Genomic DNA, 17,971 nt, shown 5'->3' on the forward strand with positions numbered 1-17,971 from the left:
TTAGACCATTTGCATTTGTGAATATGAAATGTACCTAATATTATTCTCAGTTCAATTAAATATACTACATCTTTATCAATTTCTAAATTTCTGAAATAAATCATTATATCAAAACCATTAAATTGTTTGCCCATGCAAGTCGGTCGGTATACTCATCATCACACTCCCTCATCTGATTGGTCGAGTAGGCGGGCCATCTGACTTTGTATCTGTGGTAACTAGAGACGCCCTTTTTTCCACGGCTCCCCGATTCATGTTTTCTTAGCTAGCAGGCGTTGCATTGTTGTACTTGCTCCCAAATGGATATATCTGGTAAGGATTTCGTTGTTTTCTATGTTGTTTGTTTTGAACATTTGTCTTAAGCAGTTGTATGTAGTTAGCTAACCAGCAACATAACGTAAGCTAGAAAGAAGGTCATGAAATAGCTAGTTAGCTACGTTAACGTAGTTAGCTAACCGGTACATAATGAATCAATGTACTAGTAGCTTGCAACTAGCTAATACATCCTAAAACCGAACTGCTGGATCTAGCTAGCCAGCAGGCCCAGTTAACTGTGTCGTGATCTAGTTCTTCTAATTGTATTGCACCGTGTAATGACAGCTTACCACCAATTGGTGTTTTGGTGGTCTCTTATTCAACTGCAAGGTTCTTAACTTGCTTGCGCGGTATTATGCAAGCTTGTCAATGTCTTATTCGATTGCCAGTTAGCGAAGGCCTTGTAATCGTTCTCTTTAGTTAGAGTTTAGCCGATCGAATACATTATCGAATCGCTTTTGCCAGATACTAGAAATAGTTGGCTAAATATTTTGTAGCAGTAGAAATCGTCTAATTAGTTATTGCTAAAGCATGTACCGTTAGCTAGCTAACTATGGTGTTCACTAACGTTAGCCCGTTGGTGTTTGTTTATAACTCATCAACAGTTAACTAAGCAAGCTAACGCTAGCTAGCTGTCTCTATCTGTCATGATGTTCATGATTGTGATAACAAGCAACTTTGTATCGAACGCTGGACCTTGTAATAAGCTATATGTAACCACATTATCAATAATGCTTGAAACAGAGTTGCAACGCCCGTGACAACGGCAGTATTCTACATTGGGCTACAATGTTGTTAGACTAAGCTTCGGACACACCGACAGCATCATTGCGCAAAATAGTATGCAGCATAATCTGGATGTGTGCAACAAAAGTTCAACATTCACCTTCTGCTACCATTTCTGTTAAGCCGTTTTCGCATACAGTTTGTATTCACCACACCGAACGCACTGCATATGCAACGCTATGCTGCAAGGCAAACGCAGCGTTTTATTGGATATGAATGTGATGCTGGTGTACCACAATGCAATGACACTGTCGGTGTGTTCGAAGTGAGCACCGTGACACCAACTACCTTTTCCCGAACGTCCTATTCCCAGCCAGTGTTGCCAACTAATTTTCAGGGTAAGTTGCTAGAGGCAGGTTGATTTGTTGCTAAATGACGTTGTGATGTCATTGCGTGATTACGTAAAACTGCGTCGTACGTATAATACACAATAACATTACTCAAATTGACTGGCCATCTCTGCAAAAAATATGATTTGACATTTGTTCAGGTACAGACACTCACTTCTTTTCTGTACAATTTTGATTGAAACAACATGTTGATTGATGTTGTTCTGTTCAAGATCAAACATTCGTTACCATCTATATTCATTGGGTTTGGCTCATCGAACCCATGCTACTGCTGCTGCAGTCAGCCAACAATGGTTTGCAATTTGCTGAAATTGCTGCTGGCCTGTTGCTGCCTGTGCACGAGCTGAGCGCCTGCTGCTGACGTCACTCACAATGCACTTTTGCAGCCAGGCCCTTGTGTTGTGACAGAAAAAAAACGTTTTGTCATTTAGAGGGGAAATGCGTGCATTTTAGCATTTGAGTCACTTTTCAAAAGTTGCTAAAAGTTCAAAATACATTTTTAAAAGTAGCTAAAATTGTTGCTTGGTCCTGTTTGAAAAAAAAGTTGCTAATTTGGCATCACTTTTCCCAGCCCATTGTTCTGCGTCACAATGTCAATGCCTGCTTCACTATTGCTGTCAATACGACTTGCCCACGTTAACCTCGTAGGGTTACCTCATGTAACTAATTATTAACATGGTTACGAGTACTTTCTGAGTAAGCTCACTGTTTGCCTGGGTACACGTTTTGATGAACCACAGTTCCAGCGATGGCTGGCGCATAGCAATCAAACGTTAAACATTTTCTGGTCATGGTTAACCATATATATATATTTTTTTAAAGGTGTAAAGCCAAAACAAAACCCGTGTCCCAGTCCTCTTTTTCAAGATGTGGCCGATTTTTAAACATTTTATATTTAAGAAATAACCGAATAACTAACTATTTGTTGTTTCTTGTTAATTTTACATGCGTCGAAATCTGTTCGTTCATTGGCATCGAATTGAGCGAATGCTGAGCACGTTCACTGAGTTGCAAATCAAATTGATAGGTCTTGCTCATTGATTTGTAGATCTAAAGCAGTTGCTACCTCAGATTATGAGCGTAGTAAGTGTCACAAATTAGTTATATAGTACCCACAGAAGGCCACAGGGAGGAGCAAGAGAGCTAGCTGTTTTTTGCCTTAAAAAACCTGAACCCACGCATAACCTATATTAGCCTTAACCATAGGTTTCACCCATTTTAGCCCTAACCCCTAATTTTAGGGTTAGAATTATACAATAGGGATAACCTAGAACACTTATAGAAAATATTTTAGTAATAATATTATGTTAGTAAATACCATTATAGTACTAAATAGCATTTCAATGTTTTTTATTTTTTATAATTAAAACCTATGCCAGCATTTTGTGTTTTTTTTTGTTATTAGTTATTTTATGATATTTATTATTGCAAAGCAGAACACTTGATAAACAAGCCGCATTTGTTTTATTTTTTAAATGTGGTTTGAATTGGGTGTGACCTAGGAACCACTATGTGAAAGTCCAGAAATTGGCGTGGGGCAGTGTTGAGACTGATCTCGGGAATTACTAAGAAAAATACCCTTTATTTCTCAGCTGCCTCACCAATGTCTTTATGTGAATTAATGATTTGAATTGCTAAATATTTCCAATAGATGGCAGCATAAGACCACAAAGAATCAGTTATACTGTAGGCTATGAGCAGCAATATGATTGACATAAAATAGCATGCAACTAAACTATAAGTCCCATGATTTTCTAAAATGGTCACCCATTGCTTTACAGTTAGTTACTTGTGCGAGAAGGCAGAGCGCCTCGAAGTTGGTTGATGAATTTGACAATAAATGTTCTAGAAAAATAAGTTTCTCGACCATAGGTGACTGAATTAATGTTCAGGATTATTGATAATCGTTATTGAAATAGTAATCAAGTATAATTTCAAAACATGAGCATGAAAATAGGTAATAATAAACGTGAATCATCATCATAGTAATTCACAGTAATCTGTTAAAAGGGTGTTTCGGTCCTTTCTCTTGAGTTAGCAGTGTGGAAGGGACAGAAAAAAACGTTTGGGAGTTTTTCTGTGAGTGGGGGGGTGTATACAGAACTGATCATATGACATTTATTTTGTTGTCTTATGCTGCCATCTATTGGAATTCAGCAATTGCAACAAAAAAAAACATTTTCGAAGAGATTACATCATGCAACCCGAAGCCCCTCCCTTGCACAAGAAGGCAGAGTGGTTGCTGTCGGCAAGAGCTTGAGTTGGCTACTTGCCTTTACCTCGCTTTGGCATCAAACCTGGTCGAATAAACCATAAACGCTATCAGCATTGACATTCATTCATGGATGGTCCAGATTAACAATAGATAACATACAGATTAACAATACATACAATTCTGCAAACTTGTTTTTTCCATAAACAGTCTTGCATTTAAATTGATAAACTCAACATTACTGCCGGGCTATCCAGGCTGTATCACATCCGGCAGTGATTGGGAGTCCCATAGCGCGGCGCACAATTGGCCCAGCTTCGTCCGGGTTAAGCCATCATTGTAAATAAGAATTTGTTCTTAACTGACTTGCCTAGTTAAATAAAGGTTACTCGCACACACGCACCACACTGAGTTATTTTGATGGCATTTACTGATGTCCCCATTACTGTTAAAATATCATCAAAACCTATTTCTTTCACTTACTTGCTGTGCTGTTTGTTGTTCCGTCATTTCATTCTCAACCAGGATTTCTATGGAATGCCGTTTGGGTCTTTGCGTGTCAAAAAAGATACAAACTCAAATAAGCTTGTTGACCAAACAGGACCTGAATATGACTGCACGTCACATAATAATTTAATGCATTCATACTTTTTTTTTTACATAGTTATTACATATTGATTATCACTCGTATTTCATATGTCACAACGATTCATCGATACGTATGCTATGATGCTGGTAAAGTTGTCTCGAGCACCTACAGTGATGGTCATAAAAAAGCTAGCTAGCTCATGGATGCAAACAATGTTTTTCCCAAAAAACATAGCAAAATTACATCATCTCTTTCAGTAGCTATATAGCTAGGTGTCTTATTAATGGTGGTCAGACCCATATATGGGAAGCTAATAGTGGACTTTGCGGTTAGCCTTCAAAATAAAAGTATGTCATAATTTTACTATTTGTTTTCATTTGCATCACTGTCAATGACATACGTGTATTTTGAAGGCAAACCGCAAATTCCACTATTGTGCCTAATCCTTATTGTGGCTAGCTTCACAACACATAACCCGGTCCGGTCGAGCCTCATTAGACAGATGAAGCTGGCTGGCTGCTTATAACGTTAGCTTTGGGCAACAGGGTTAAGTAGCTGGCTAGCTATTTATTTTCATGAACTGAAGTTCAATTTCAATAGGCGAACAACAAGTGGCAACCTAGCTAATACTTACTCACAAGAATTCCTAAATCATTGCTAAGAATAATGAAAATGACTGCAGTTTCTACTCGTCATTGTTTTCAGGCTGGTTGTATTGGTGCTAGCTAGGTACCAGGCTAAAGCTAGCTACCTCAGAAGTTGTGGTCGAACAAATGATGCTTTATTACCAACGTAGTATTGTAAACACATTGTTTGTGGCCGGTGTTTGCAGACTTTTTCGTACAGCTCTGACAGTGCTACTCTATCTTTTTTAACACGCAACGACCCAAACGGCGTTCCATAGTATGTATGTCGTGAAGCTAATAGCAGTGACGCTATTACTGTGTAACTCCGGTAGGGCAACATCTGAAAAATAGAGCACTTGGTAGTGTGTACCGGTGCTCTACCAGTCGGCGAAAGCCAACATCACCCACAACAGAGAACGGTTGATTGTCAAGGGCAATGAATTCAATTATCTTGGTTTTAATGGATTTTGCCTTTGAGTTGTCTCGCTGAATTTTTCTTACTCTTTCAAATGACTGCTTGACTTGTTGACTGCTCGATCCACACAGCAGACATTGTGGGCTAGGTTAGGAATGTTGTGTTGCACGTGTAACGCAAAATGTTACGTGGCGTCATTACGTCATGTACCTACGTTATATGGGTTTGCACGGTAGCTTTGACATCGGTTTTTAACATCGGCGTTAAACTAGACATCGGGCCGATACCAATATTGGCATTTTTAGCTAATATCGTCCAATTACGATATGTTCACCGATATATCGTGCATCCCTACTATCCCCAATTTAATGGAATTGCAACCCTCTGCATGCACAGTGCAATCTTCCATCAAATGTTCAGTGCACTCTTCCATCACATGTACAGCTGATTATCAAGATCTTGCACACTAATGAGATGCTATTGAGCCCACACTACTACACTGTCCGAACCAAGGACTACATGCTTTCTGGTAAGTTTTGATTACAATACTGGGTGGGGTGAATATATTTTATGACATATATGATGTTTTGTTAACTAGTAAATAGCCTACAGCAAAGTGTGTTTTAAATAATTTCTAACTTGTTAACAATTTCTGCTAGTTAGTTTTTGCTACCATGTGGGGTTTAGCTTGCTTGAGCCTGCTAACTGAGGAGTGTTAATTCACCTGTTTCCATACAAGTTTCATTTTTTTAAACAAGTCTTATAAATGAGTTGTTTAAATCTAACTGCTTTAACTATGTATCTGTACATGGAATTGTATTTGTTGTTTTTTTACTCATTTTGTTTCTAATCTTTACAGGAAAATGCCACGGGCACTATCTGATGTGTGGAGACATTTCACTGCAGCTAATGTAGAAGGAAAAGCTGTGTACATTTGCAAATACTGTGCCAAATCATATGTGAAGAATGCAACAAAGATGCAGAATCATCTGACCAAGTGTATAAAGTTCCCTCAGCGCTCACAACAAGCAACCTCTGACTAAAGTCCCTCTACTTCTATTCGAGGTGAAAATGATGAATCAGACACCTTATTGATAGCAACAGCTCATGGTTCTCATGGAATCAGAAGCTTTTTGACTCAATGGAGGAACGTAGTCAGAGAAATGCTGATGAATGTCTTGCTCAAGCTATGTATGCAACTGGTTCACTTCTGATGCTCACGGGCAATGTGTATTGGAAGAGATTTCTGAATGTTCTTCGCCCAGCATACACCCTTCCAACGAGACATGCTTTATCTACAAATTTATCTACCATTGCCTAGTCCTGTGTGTGACTGGGCCATTGTGGGCTTGAGGGAGGCTGTTGCCTAGTCCTGTGGGTGTGTGACTGGGCCATTGTGGGCTTGAGGGAGGCCGTTGCCTAGTCCTGTGGGTGACTGGGCCATTGTGGGCTTGAGGGAGGCCATTGCCTAGTCCTGTGGGTGACTGGGCCATTGTGGGCTTGAGGGAAGCCATTGCCTGGTCTTGTGGGTGACTGGGCCATTGTGGGCTTGAGGGAGGCCAATGGCTAGTCCTCTGGGTGTGTGACTGGGCCATTATGGGCTTGAGGGAGGCCACTGTCTCATCCTGTTGGTGACTGGGCCATTGTGGGCTTGAGGTAGGCCATTGTCTAGTCCTGTGGGTGTGTGACTGGGCCATTGTGGGCTTGAGGGAGGCCAATGGCTAGTCCTGTGGGTGTGTGACTGGGCCATTGTGGGCTTGAGGGAGGCCACTGCCTCATCCTGTTGGTGACTGGGCCATTGTGGGCTTGAGGGAAGCCAATGGCTAGTCCTGTGGGTGTGTGACTGGGTCATTGTGGGCTTGAGGGAGGCCATTGCCTAGTCCTGTGGGTGACTGGGCCATTGTGGGCTTGAGGGAGGCCAATGGCTAGTCCTGTGGGTGTGTGACTGGGTCATTGTGGGCTTGAGGGAGGCCATTGCCTAGTCCTGTGGGTGCCTGGGCCATTGTGGGCTTGAGGGAAGCCATTGCCTAGTCCTGTGGGTGTGTGCCTGGGCCATTGTGGGCTTGAGGGAGGCCATTGCCTAGTCCTGTGGGTGACTGGTCCATTGTGGTTTTGAGGTAGGCCATTGCCTAGTCCTGTGGGTGACTGGTCCATTGTGGTTTTGAGGTAGGCCATTGCCTAGTCCTGTGGGTGACTGGGCCATTGTGGGCTTGAGGGAGGCTGTTGCCTAGTCCTGTGGGTGTGTGCCTGGGCCATTGTGTGCTTGAGGGAGGCCATTGCCTAGTCCTGTGTGTGACTGGGCCATTTTGGGCTTGAGGGAGGCCATTGCCTAGTCCCGTGGGTGACTGGGCCATTTTGGTCTTGAGGGAGGCTGTTGCCTAGTCCTGTGGGTGACTGGGCCATTGTGGGCTTGAGGGAGGCCGTTGCCTAGTCCTGTGGGTGTACTTGGACATGCACCTGCATTATGAATGTCTGTATTATTTTTTGTATAATTGCTATGGTTACGCCACCAATATAATCTAAGGCCCTGAAGTATGTGCCAAGAAGGGGAGGAGAAACCAAGTAAAGATGGTCGTAGACAGACTAGAAGTAAGATTAGAAAAAATAGTGGCAGAAATCCAAAATATGTTTATCATATACAAAGACGAGTGACTATGTATGTTGTGTCAAACTGAAACTGTATATAAAGCGATCTCTGAGACTGGGACCGGCAGTTGCTCCATGGACCAGCTCGTCTTGTTATTTTGTAATAAAGTCTATTTTGAATTCACAAGCTCCGGTGTCTAAGAGGTATTTTTAAGAAGTATTTCCACGACACACCCCTCAACCAGTATTCTACAAGAGCACAGACACAAGTGACAACAGACACACCGGTCTCTATATTGCAGATGAGCTGAAGGCAGTCATCAATGACCATGGACCACAGAAGGCATTTGCACTGGTGACAGACAATGCTGCGAACATGAAGGCTGCTTGGTCTAAAGTGGAAGAGTCCTACCCTCACATCACACCCATTGGCTGTACTGCTCATGCATTGAATCTGCTCCTCAAGGACATCATGTCACTGAAAACAATGGATACACTCTACAAGAGAGCCAAGGAAATGGTTAGGTATGTGAAGGTTCGTCAAGTTGTAGCAGCAATCTACCTCACCAAGCAACGTGAGAAGAATAAGAGCACCACATTGAAGCTGCCCAGCAACACCCATTGGGGTGGTGTTGTCATCATGTTTGACATTCTCCTGGAGGGGAAGGAGTCTCTCCAAGAAATGGGCATATCACAGTCTGCAGATATGGACAGCCCCATCAGAAGATGGCGCCGGAGGAGATGGCCGCCGTTTTACGGTCTCCTAAACAATTGTGCTATTATGTGGGGGGGTTTTCGCAAAAGGAAGCAACGCAGAGGACGAAAAGCCGGATGCCTCGTCCGGACACGCAGAAGACAACTAGGAAAACTGCCGTTAACGTCAATATTACTCGCCAACGTGCAATCATTAGACACTAAACTAGACGAGATAAGATCACGAATATCCTACCAACGGGACATCAAAAACTGTAACATCCTATGCTTCACGGAATCGTGGCTGAATGACGGCATGGATATTCAGCTAGCGGGATACACGCTGCACCGGCGGGATAGAACAGCACACTCCGGTAAGACGAGGGGGGGCGGTCTGTGCATATTTGTAAACAGCTGGTGCACGAAATCTAAGGAAGTCTCTAGATTTTGCTCGCCTGAAGTAGAGTATATTGTGATAAATTGCAGGCCACACAACTTGCCTAGAGAGTTCTCAGCTATACTTTTCGTGGCTGTTTTTTTTACCACCACAGACAGATGCTGGCACTAAGACCGCACTCAGCCAGCTGTAATAAGGACATAAGCAAACAGGAAACCAGTCACCCAGAGGCGGCGCTCCTAGTGGCCGGAGACTTTAATGCAGGGAAACTTAAATCAGTTCTACCAAATCTCTATCAACATGTTAAATGTGCAACCAGAGGGAAAACAATTCTAGATAACCTGTACTCCACACACAGAGACGCGTACAAAGCTCTCCCTCGCCCTCCATTTGGTAAATCCGACCACAACTCTATCCTCTTGATTCCTGCTTACAAGCAAAAATTGAAGCACCAGTGACTCGGTCTAGAAAAAAATGGTCAGATTAAGCAGATGCTAAACTACAGGACTGTTTTGCTATCACAGACTGGAACATGTTCCGGGATTCTTCCGATGACATTGAGGAATACACCACATCAGTCACTGGCTTTATCAGTAAGTGCATTGAGGACGTCGTCCCCACAGTGACTGTACGTACATACCCCAACCAGAAGCCATGGATTACAGGCAACATTCGCACTGAGCTAAAGGGTAGAGCTGCCTCTTTCAAGGTGCGGGACTCTAACCCGGAAGCTTACAAGAAATCCAGCTATGCCCTGCGACGAACCATCAAACAGGCAAAGCGTCAATACAGGGCTAAGATTGAATCATACTACACCGGCTCCGACGATGCGGCAGGACTTGCAAACTATTACAGACTACAAAGGGAAGCACAGCTGCGAGCTGCCCCGTGACACGACCAGACGAGGCATACCAGACGAGCTAAATCACTTCTATGCTCGCTTCGAGGCAAGCAACACCGAGGATACCAGACGAGCTAAATCACTTCTATGCTCGCTTTGAGGCAAGCAACACCGAGGCATGCATGAGAGCATCAGCTGTGCCGGACGACTGTGTGATCACGCTCTCCGTAGCCGACGTGAGTATGACCTGAGTAAAACAGGTCAACATACACAAGGCTGCGGGGCCAGACGGACGTGTGCTCCGGGCATGTGCTGAACAACTGGCAGGTGTCTTCACTGACATTTTCAACATGTCCCTGATTGAGTCTGTAATACCAACATGCTTCAAGTAGACCACCATAGTCCCTGTGCCCAAGAACACAAAGGCAACCTGCCTAAATGACTACAGACCCGTAGCACTCGCGTCCATAGCCATGAAGTGCTTTGAAAGGCTGGTAATGGCTCACATAAACACCATTATCCCAGAAACCCTAGACTCACTCCAATTTGCATACTGCCCAGATCCACAGATGATGCAATCGCTATTGCACTCCACACTGCCCTTTCCCACCTGGACAAAAGGAACACCTATATGAAAATGCTGTTCATTGACTACAGCTCAGCGTTCAACACCATAGTACCCTCAAAGCTCATCACCAAGCTAAGGATCCTGGGACTAAACACCTCCCTCTGCAACTGGATCCTGGACTTCCTGACAGGCCGCCCCCAGGTGGCAGGGGTAGGTAGCAACACATCTGCCACGTTGATCCTCAACACTGGAGCTCGCAAGGGGTGCGTGCGCAGTCCCCTCCTGTACTCCCTGTTCACCCTCGACTGCATGGCCAGGCACGACTCCAACACCATCATTAAGTTTCCTGATGACACAACAGTGGTAGGCCTGATCACCGACAACGACGAGACAGCCTATAGGGAGGAGGTCAGAGACCTGGCCGGGTGGTGCCAGAATAACAACCTATCCCTCAACGTAACCAAGACTAAGGAGATTATTGTGGACTACAGGAAAAGGAGCACCGAGCACGTCCCCATTCTCATCGATGGGGCTGTAGTGGAGCAGGTTGAGAGCTTCAAATTCCTTTGTGTCCACATCAACAACAAACTAGATTGGTCCAAACACACCAAGACAGTCGTGAAGAGGGCACGACAAAGCCTATTCCTCCTCAGGAAACTAAAAAGATTTGGCATGGGTCCTGAGATCCTCAAAAGGTTCTACAGCTGCAACATCGAGAGCATCCTGACCGGTTGCATCACTGCCTGGTACGGCAATTGTTCGGCCTCCGACCGCAAGGCACTTCACAGGGTAGTGCGTACGGCCCAGTACATCACTGGGGCAAAGCTGCCTGCCATCCAGGACCTCTACACCAGGCGGTGTCAGAGGAAGGCCCTAAAAATTGTCAAAGACCCCATCCACCCCAGTCATAGACTGTTCTCTCTACTACCGCATGGCAAGCGGTACCGGAGTGCCAAGTCTAGGACAAAAAGGCTTTTCAACTGTTTTTCCCCCCAAGCCATAAGACTCCTGAAAGGGAAACCAAATGGTTACCCGGACTATTTGCATTGTGTGCCCCCCCACCCCCCCCCACCAACCCCTCTTTTATGCTGCTGCTACTCTGTTTATCTTATATGCGTAGTCACTTTAACTATACATTCATATACATACTACCTAAATTGGCCTGACCAACCAGTGCTCCCGCACATTGGCTAACCGGGCTATCTGCATTGTGTCCCACCACCCGCCAACCCCTCTTTTTACGCTTCTGCTACTCTGTTATTCATATAAGCATAGTCACTTTAACGATACCAACATGCACATACTACCTCAATAAGCCTGACTAACCGGTGTCTGTATATAGCCTTGCTACTCTTTTTTTTCAAATGTCTTTTTACTGTTTTATTTCTTTACTTACCTACCTACACACACACACCTTCTTTTTTTCCCACATCATTGGTTAGAGCCTGTAAGTAAGCATTTCACTGTAAGGTGTAACCTGTTGTAATCGGCGCACGTGACAAATAAACTTTGATTTGATCTAGAGGATCCTCCTGGATGATATATGTTGGGAGAGAGTGGTAAGAGAGAGTGGTAAGCAGCCTGAAACTCCTGAAACCTATAGCAGTAGCCAATGCACGGCTTGAGGGAGACAATGCCATCCTGTCTGATGTTCAGATTCTGCTTGTAGATGTAAGAGAAGAAATCCGTACTGCCCTGTCCACATCACTGTTGCTCCAAGCAGAGGAAACTGCAGTTCTGAAATACATCAAAAATTGTGAAGATTTCTGCCTGAAGCCCATACACACCGCAGCGTACATGTTGGACCCCAAGTATGCTGGCAAGAGCATCCTGTCTGGTGCAGAGATCAACAAGGACTATGGTGTCATCACTACTGTGTCTCGCCACCTCGGCATGGATGAGGGCAAGGTTCTTGGCAGTCTGGCGAAGTACACTTCCAAGCAGGGGCTTTGGGATTGAGATGCAATATGGCAGTCGTGCCAACATATCTCATCAGCCACCTGGTGGATGAGACTTTGTGAATCTGAGGCTCTTTCCCCTGTTGCTTCCATCATTCTCCAAATCCCACCAACATCAGCCGCGTCAGAGTGCAACTGGTCCTTGTTTGAGAAAACACATACAAAAGCATGCAACAGGCAGACCAATACAAGGGCTTAAAGATTGATGGCCACCCGGGCAAATTTGAGGCTTTTTGAGCCTGACAACGAGCCATCCTCAACAAGGTTGGAATGTGACAGTGAAGATGAGGCCTCAGTCTGATGTTCAAGAGGTGGACATTGAGGAGGTCCTGGGAGAAGACATGGAAGCTTGAGAGGAAGACAACCAAGGCTTTAGTTTGTAGACTATCATTTTACAGATGTATGTTGAAAATGTTTTTGGGAGATGCGATGGATCATTGCGGATCATTCAATATTCCCTTTTGTTGTTCAGTGAAATCATCCCATGTAAAGTCAACTCATTTAAAGTTAAATTTGTAACTATAATAGTTTTTTTGATTTCTATTGGAAAGATTTAATAATTTGCAATTATGTCTGTTTATGATAAGGTAAAAGGTTTATGTTTCTGTCTCCATATGGTAAATGTATCCAATGCAAAAAACATCTACATTTAAATGGTATTAATTTGCATATATTTCCGTTAATTCCCATATTCCCATATATTCTTGTTAATTCCCACTGAAATTTTCCACCTCTGAATATTCCCCAAAATGTGCAACCCTAGGGGCGGGTGCAGGTATGTCACCTAATATTTGTTTTATGTAATCCCAACCTAGCTGAAATCTGTTCCTTGTGAATGACCATGTTTTCCCCAACAGGACTCAGTTTTTGTATCCTAGCAGACTCTATCCTTGAAGCCTCAAAGCATGCATTGCCTGATGCACTCTGCTGGGTGCAACCTGGCACAACTGGAACGAGCATCATATCAGCAGTTGTACCATTTGCGTACCGTCAGTGGTCCACTGCTACGGATTATACACATTGGAACAAACAGCGTAGCTCAAGGGGATTCTCCTTACAACATTATCAGGAGGATGTGGGAACTGATCATAGGCAGTATCGGTATGAAGTAAGGTTTGCCGTTTGCTCTACCCCGGCCAGAGGACGATGCTACCGCTAAACATGTAGTTAAGGACACAAATCTGTCACATGAAAACGATGGTGTCGTTTTATTTTAGGACTAATAGATTATTTCTGAGGCACGCGCAACCCAGTCACACACTTTATAGCAGTGATCGGCTTCATCTTAATTGTCACGGCAAGGGTAGTTTTTTTTTTTTTTTTTTCATTACACGAGTTAGTTTCCCAATTTCTTTTTTTAATAAATAAATAAATGGTAGTCGGTTTATTTCTGTTCTTTGCATTTAGTTTCTGAGCTGCCTCGGATTTTCTATTTGACCTGATGTCGATTTTAGGTTTTATTGTGCTATCCGGTGTTCATGTTCCTTGTTGATTTCCAAACATGAAATACAAAAATCTCTTTGTTCATGTGTTGCCGTTCACTTGAATATGAGAACTGCTGCAACACGTTCAACATATGAAATGTTCACAACACTGTGTATTGGCTTGTACCGTGTGTTTCACTTGAATTCACTTGAATAAGAGCATTGGTGCAACTTCTGACAGGTCCGTCTAAGACACATAAGCCTATGTTATTGCTATCAGTGCAATGCTTCCCAACAAGTGCCGGTTTACAACACAAGCATGCTACATACGTTTCCCACCCCACCCACAATATAATTTCTGAAATCCTCCCAACCATGAAAATGAATAAATATGACATATGTCAGGTTCGACAGAGGGCCGGATAAGAATGAATGAGGCCCCTGACTATATGTCAGATTACAGATATTTTGGATGGTTGTAAAGCCCTATATCTAAGCTACTCGGGATGTGGTCGACGGTCAATTTTACTCCATGGGACTGTTTTGTTGGAGAAGTGTTTTTTAATGGGCTGTTGGGATTTTGTAGCTGACAGAGGGCCGGCTAAGAATGAACTAGGCGTAGTGGTGATTTCCCAACTAAAATCATTTGCATTCTGAAAAGTATAAATCACATGAGCATTCTAGAAAATAAAGATATCTCTATCGAGCATGCGAGATGGAAGGCTATAGACATACCCTGCGTGTTTTGATCATCGGCAGTTCGTTGGTGGCTCGGCTTCGGACACATTAGTCCATCTTTACCCCAACCTTGGCATGGATAGACTGGATAGGAGAGAGTGGTGTGAGATGGGAGCAGCTCGAACTGCACTTTGCTCGGCGCGGCCGTAGGCTACCCAAACCTGATCTCGTCGTCATCCTTGTAGGCGGTAACAGTTTGGGACATTTTTTTTCAAGCTCAGGCTCGTTCGGATAATGCAGTTAGGCCTCGAGGAACTAATCTGCATGTTCCCCAGGACCACATTTGTCTGCTCAGACATTTTGAAACGTCGGCACTGGCAGCACCAGAACGCCCCACGTCCTTCTGGCATTGACAGAGTCAGGTGTTTTGTAAACCGTGCGATTTTTCAGGCATTCTTGACAGAACATCCTAGTTGTAGAGGCAGGGACAGCATCAGGCACACTCACGTTAAATTGGCATCCAATCCAAGTCTGTATTTAGATGACGGCGTGCATCTCAATTTTAGAGGTAATAGCATGTAGCTTGCAAACATTAGGGCGCGTATCAGTATCAAACTGCTGTGGTGATTCATTCTGCAATCTGCATGCATGCAAACAAAGGCTCTTTTCAGAGCCAACCATTTCTATCTAAAAACATAAATATATATTTTTCCATTGTGAGTGCTTGCACTGAAATTACTCGTCAAGTTGGATAAATTGCATGCTAATGAATTGCGATCTGTTTCGACTCGAGCAACTCAAATGCATGTATCTGATTGGCTACTGTTCCTGGGCGGGAAACTTCCCGTTGACGTGCCCTCTGGTCCTTGCTATTCAGGATCCTTGGGGCGTTCCTACCCGCTGAATTTGACCTTTTAAAGGGTTAAGGTAAGGGTTCATGTTAGCAAAGACAGTAGGTTTAGAAACTATGTTCTAGTTAAGGGTTCGGATAGGGATCTCCCACTTGAAAGTGTCAATATGAGTAGCGTGCACTTTAACATAGATAAAATTACAGCTTAGAGGATTTGCTCACTTGACTCCCGATACTTACAGCATGAGTTCAAATTTTGCATGCAGCAGGCATGCTTTTTAATTTATGCCTTCTACATTTTTCTGGGAACGGCATGCCATTTCAATGTTATGCTATTGATACAGTGAGGATAACAAGTATTTGATACACTGCTGATTTTGCAGGTTTTCCTACTTACAAAGCATGTAGAGGTCTGTCATTTTTATCATAGGTACACTTCAACTGTGAGAGACGGAATCTAAAACAAAAATCCAGAAAATCCCATTGTATGATTTTTAAGTAATTAATTAGCATTTTATTGCATGACAAGTGTTTGATACATCAGAAAAGCAGAACTTAATATTTGGTACAAACAAGCATACTATACCTGTTGGTCATTGCAACTCATTGCAACTGGTTCTGTAACCTGTTTGGATATAGGGCATAATGCCCTACATCCTGCAATGGACAGAATGACATTCTGATCAGCATGGGTGGTTTGAATGAACCTCTTTTCATTTTGGGTGAGTCTTGTGAACTCCAAGTCAATGTAGAGATAGTAAACACCTGCTGTATTGTGGAACATCAGAGTTATGCGGTTTCCTTTGAAAGTAACTGAAGAAATGTCGTCAGAACCATTTGTGTTAAGCAAGAATGTTCTGAATTTGACTGGCTTGCCCTCTACTCTTCTCACATGCACGTTCCTGTACCACTTTACATACAGTTTGGATAAGCCTAACTGTACCACTTTACATACAGTTTGAATAAGCCTAACTGTACCACTTTACATACAGTTTGGATAAGCCTAACTGTACCACTTTACATACAGTTTGGATAAGCCTAACTGTACCACTTTACATACAGTTTGGATAAGCCTAACTGTACCACTTTACATACAGTTTGGATAAGCCTAACTGTACCACTTTACATACAGTTTGGATAAGCCTAACTGTACATACAGTTTGGATAAGCCTAACTGTACCACTTTACATACAGTTTGGATAAGCCTAACTGTACCACTTTACATACAGTTTGGATAAGCCTAACTGTACCACTTTACATACAGTTTGGATAAGCCTAACTATACCACCTTACATACAGTTTGGATAAGCCTAACTGTACCACTTTACATACAGTTTGGATAAGCCTAACTGTACCACTTTACATACAGTTTGGATAAGCCTTAACTGTACCACTTTACATACAGTTTGGATAAGCCTAACTGTACCACTTTACATACAGTTTGGATAAGCCTAACTGTACCACTTTACATACAGTTTGGATAAGCCTAACTGTACCACTTTACATACAGTTTGGATAAGCCTAACTATACCACTTTACATACAGTTTGGATAAGCCTAACTGTACCACTTTACATACAGTTTGGATAAGCCTAACTGTACCACTTTACATACAGTTTGAATAAGCCTAACTGTACCACTTTACATACAGTTTGGATAAGCCTAACTGTACCACTTTACATACAGTTTGGATAAGCCTAACTGTACCACTCTTGCCGCCTGATGTGTGTGTGTGTGGGATCTACTTTAGCACTACCTACCTTGTCCTGTTGGAAAATAAGGGATTCCCACATAGCTAATGTTGTGCCGGCTTGATGTGCCACCCAATCAATAAAGTGCATACTGCAAAATAGCTATTTGACAAGAGAAAGTCCAGCCTTTTCGTTGTCATCTAAGTCATTGAACCCATCTACAATATCTGGTCATATGTTTGACCTGAACTGTGATAGAATCTCCTATTTTTTTTGAATCTACGCTCGCTCTCACCCATTAAGTTTGTTATTTTTGTAAATATGTGTGATCGCATAAAAACACAGTTTTATCACTGACCAACGTCCTGTACCATTTCAACAATGGTGTCAAATGTGCGTTGCGCAGAACCAGATGCCTGTTGTCTTAAACATAAATGAAGCCTAGAGCTGTCTTTAAAAACAACAACCTGTTGTTCCGTATTTATGACCCAGCTTACTGGTCCCATCAGTGGTGAGTGTAACCTCGTTTTCATGCATTATCCTCTCTTGAATTTGCTGCGATGACACCTGTCTTGTCTCCAGTGTAATATTTGTACATGTTGATATGCTAGGTAGCCTATCAATTAGCATCTCTGCCATGTTCTTTACTACGCAATCTATTACTTGAGGTGCTTTGTTACTACTGACCCCTAATGCACAGGTCAACTCCACCACGTCTGCCTAGTGTTGTCACTAAACACACGACCGTCCACTAATGGAGAAAGGCCCCTACCTCTATCTTCTCTGTTTTGTTGGGATTGCCAGAATTGTTTAAATCCTTCATTTTATCTGGCAATTATTGTTCCTTTCTCTTCTTTACACCTAAGTGTATTTAAATTGCTCTCTTTTCCACGCTTAAGGTTTTCAATTTTTACTTGCAGCTCCCCTATTTCTCTTTTAACTGTGAATTAACCTGCTCTAATCTGTGGTTCTCTCCTTCCTGCTCCGTGATTT

The 17,971-nt window shown here is 42.9% G+C and overlaps 1 protein-coding gene across 2 annotated transcripts in view; it reads left to right on the top strand.

The window, feature by feature from the left end:
• Positions 1 to 213: 213 nt before the first annotated feature.
• The window catches only part of LOC129824376 (nuclear receptor coactivator 6-like), a 41,288-nt gene continuing 23,530 nt past the window's right edge, over positions 214 to 17,971 (top strand). For both annotated transcript variants that reach the window (XM_055883964.1, XM_055883965.1), the window contains exon 1: positions 214 to 312. The gene's annotated coding sequence lies outside the window, so the exon portion shown is untranslated. The remainder of the gene's footprint in view (positions 313 to 17,971) is intronic.

Source organism: Salvelinus fontinalis, chromosome 26 (genome assembly GCF_029448725.1).
Source record: "Salvelinus fontinalis isolate EN_2023a chromosome 26, ASM2944872v1, whole genome shotgun sequence".
In the NCBI taxonomy this organism is placed as follows: Eukaryota; Metazoa; Chordata; class Actinopteri; order Salmoniformes; family Salmonidae; genus Salvelinus; species Salvelinus fontinalis.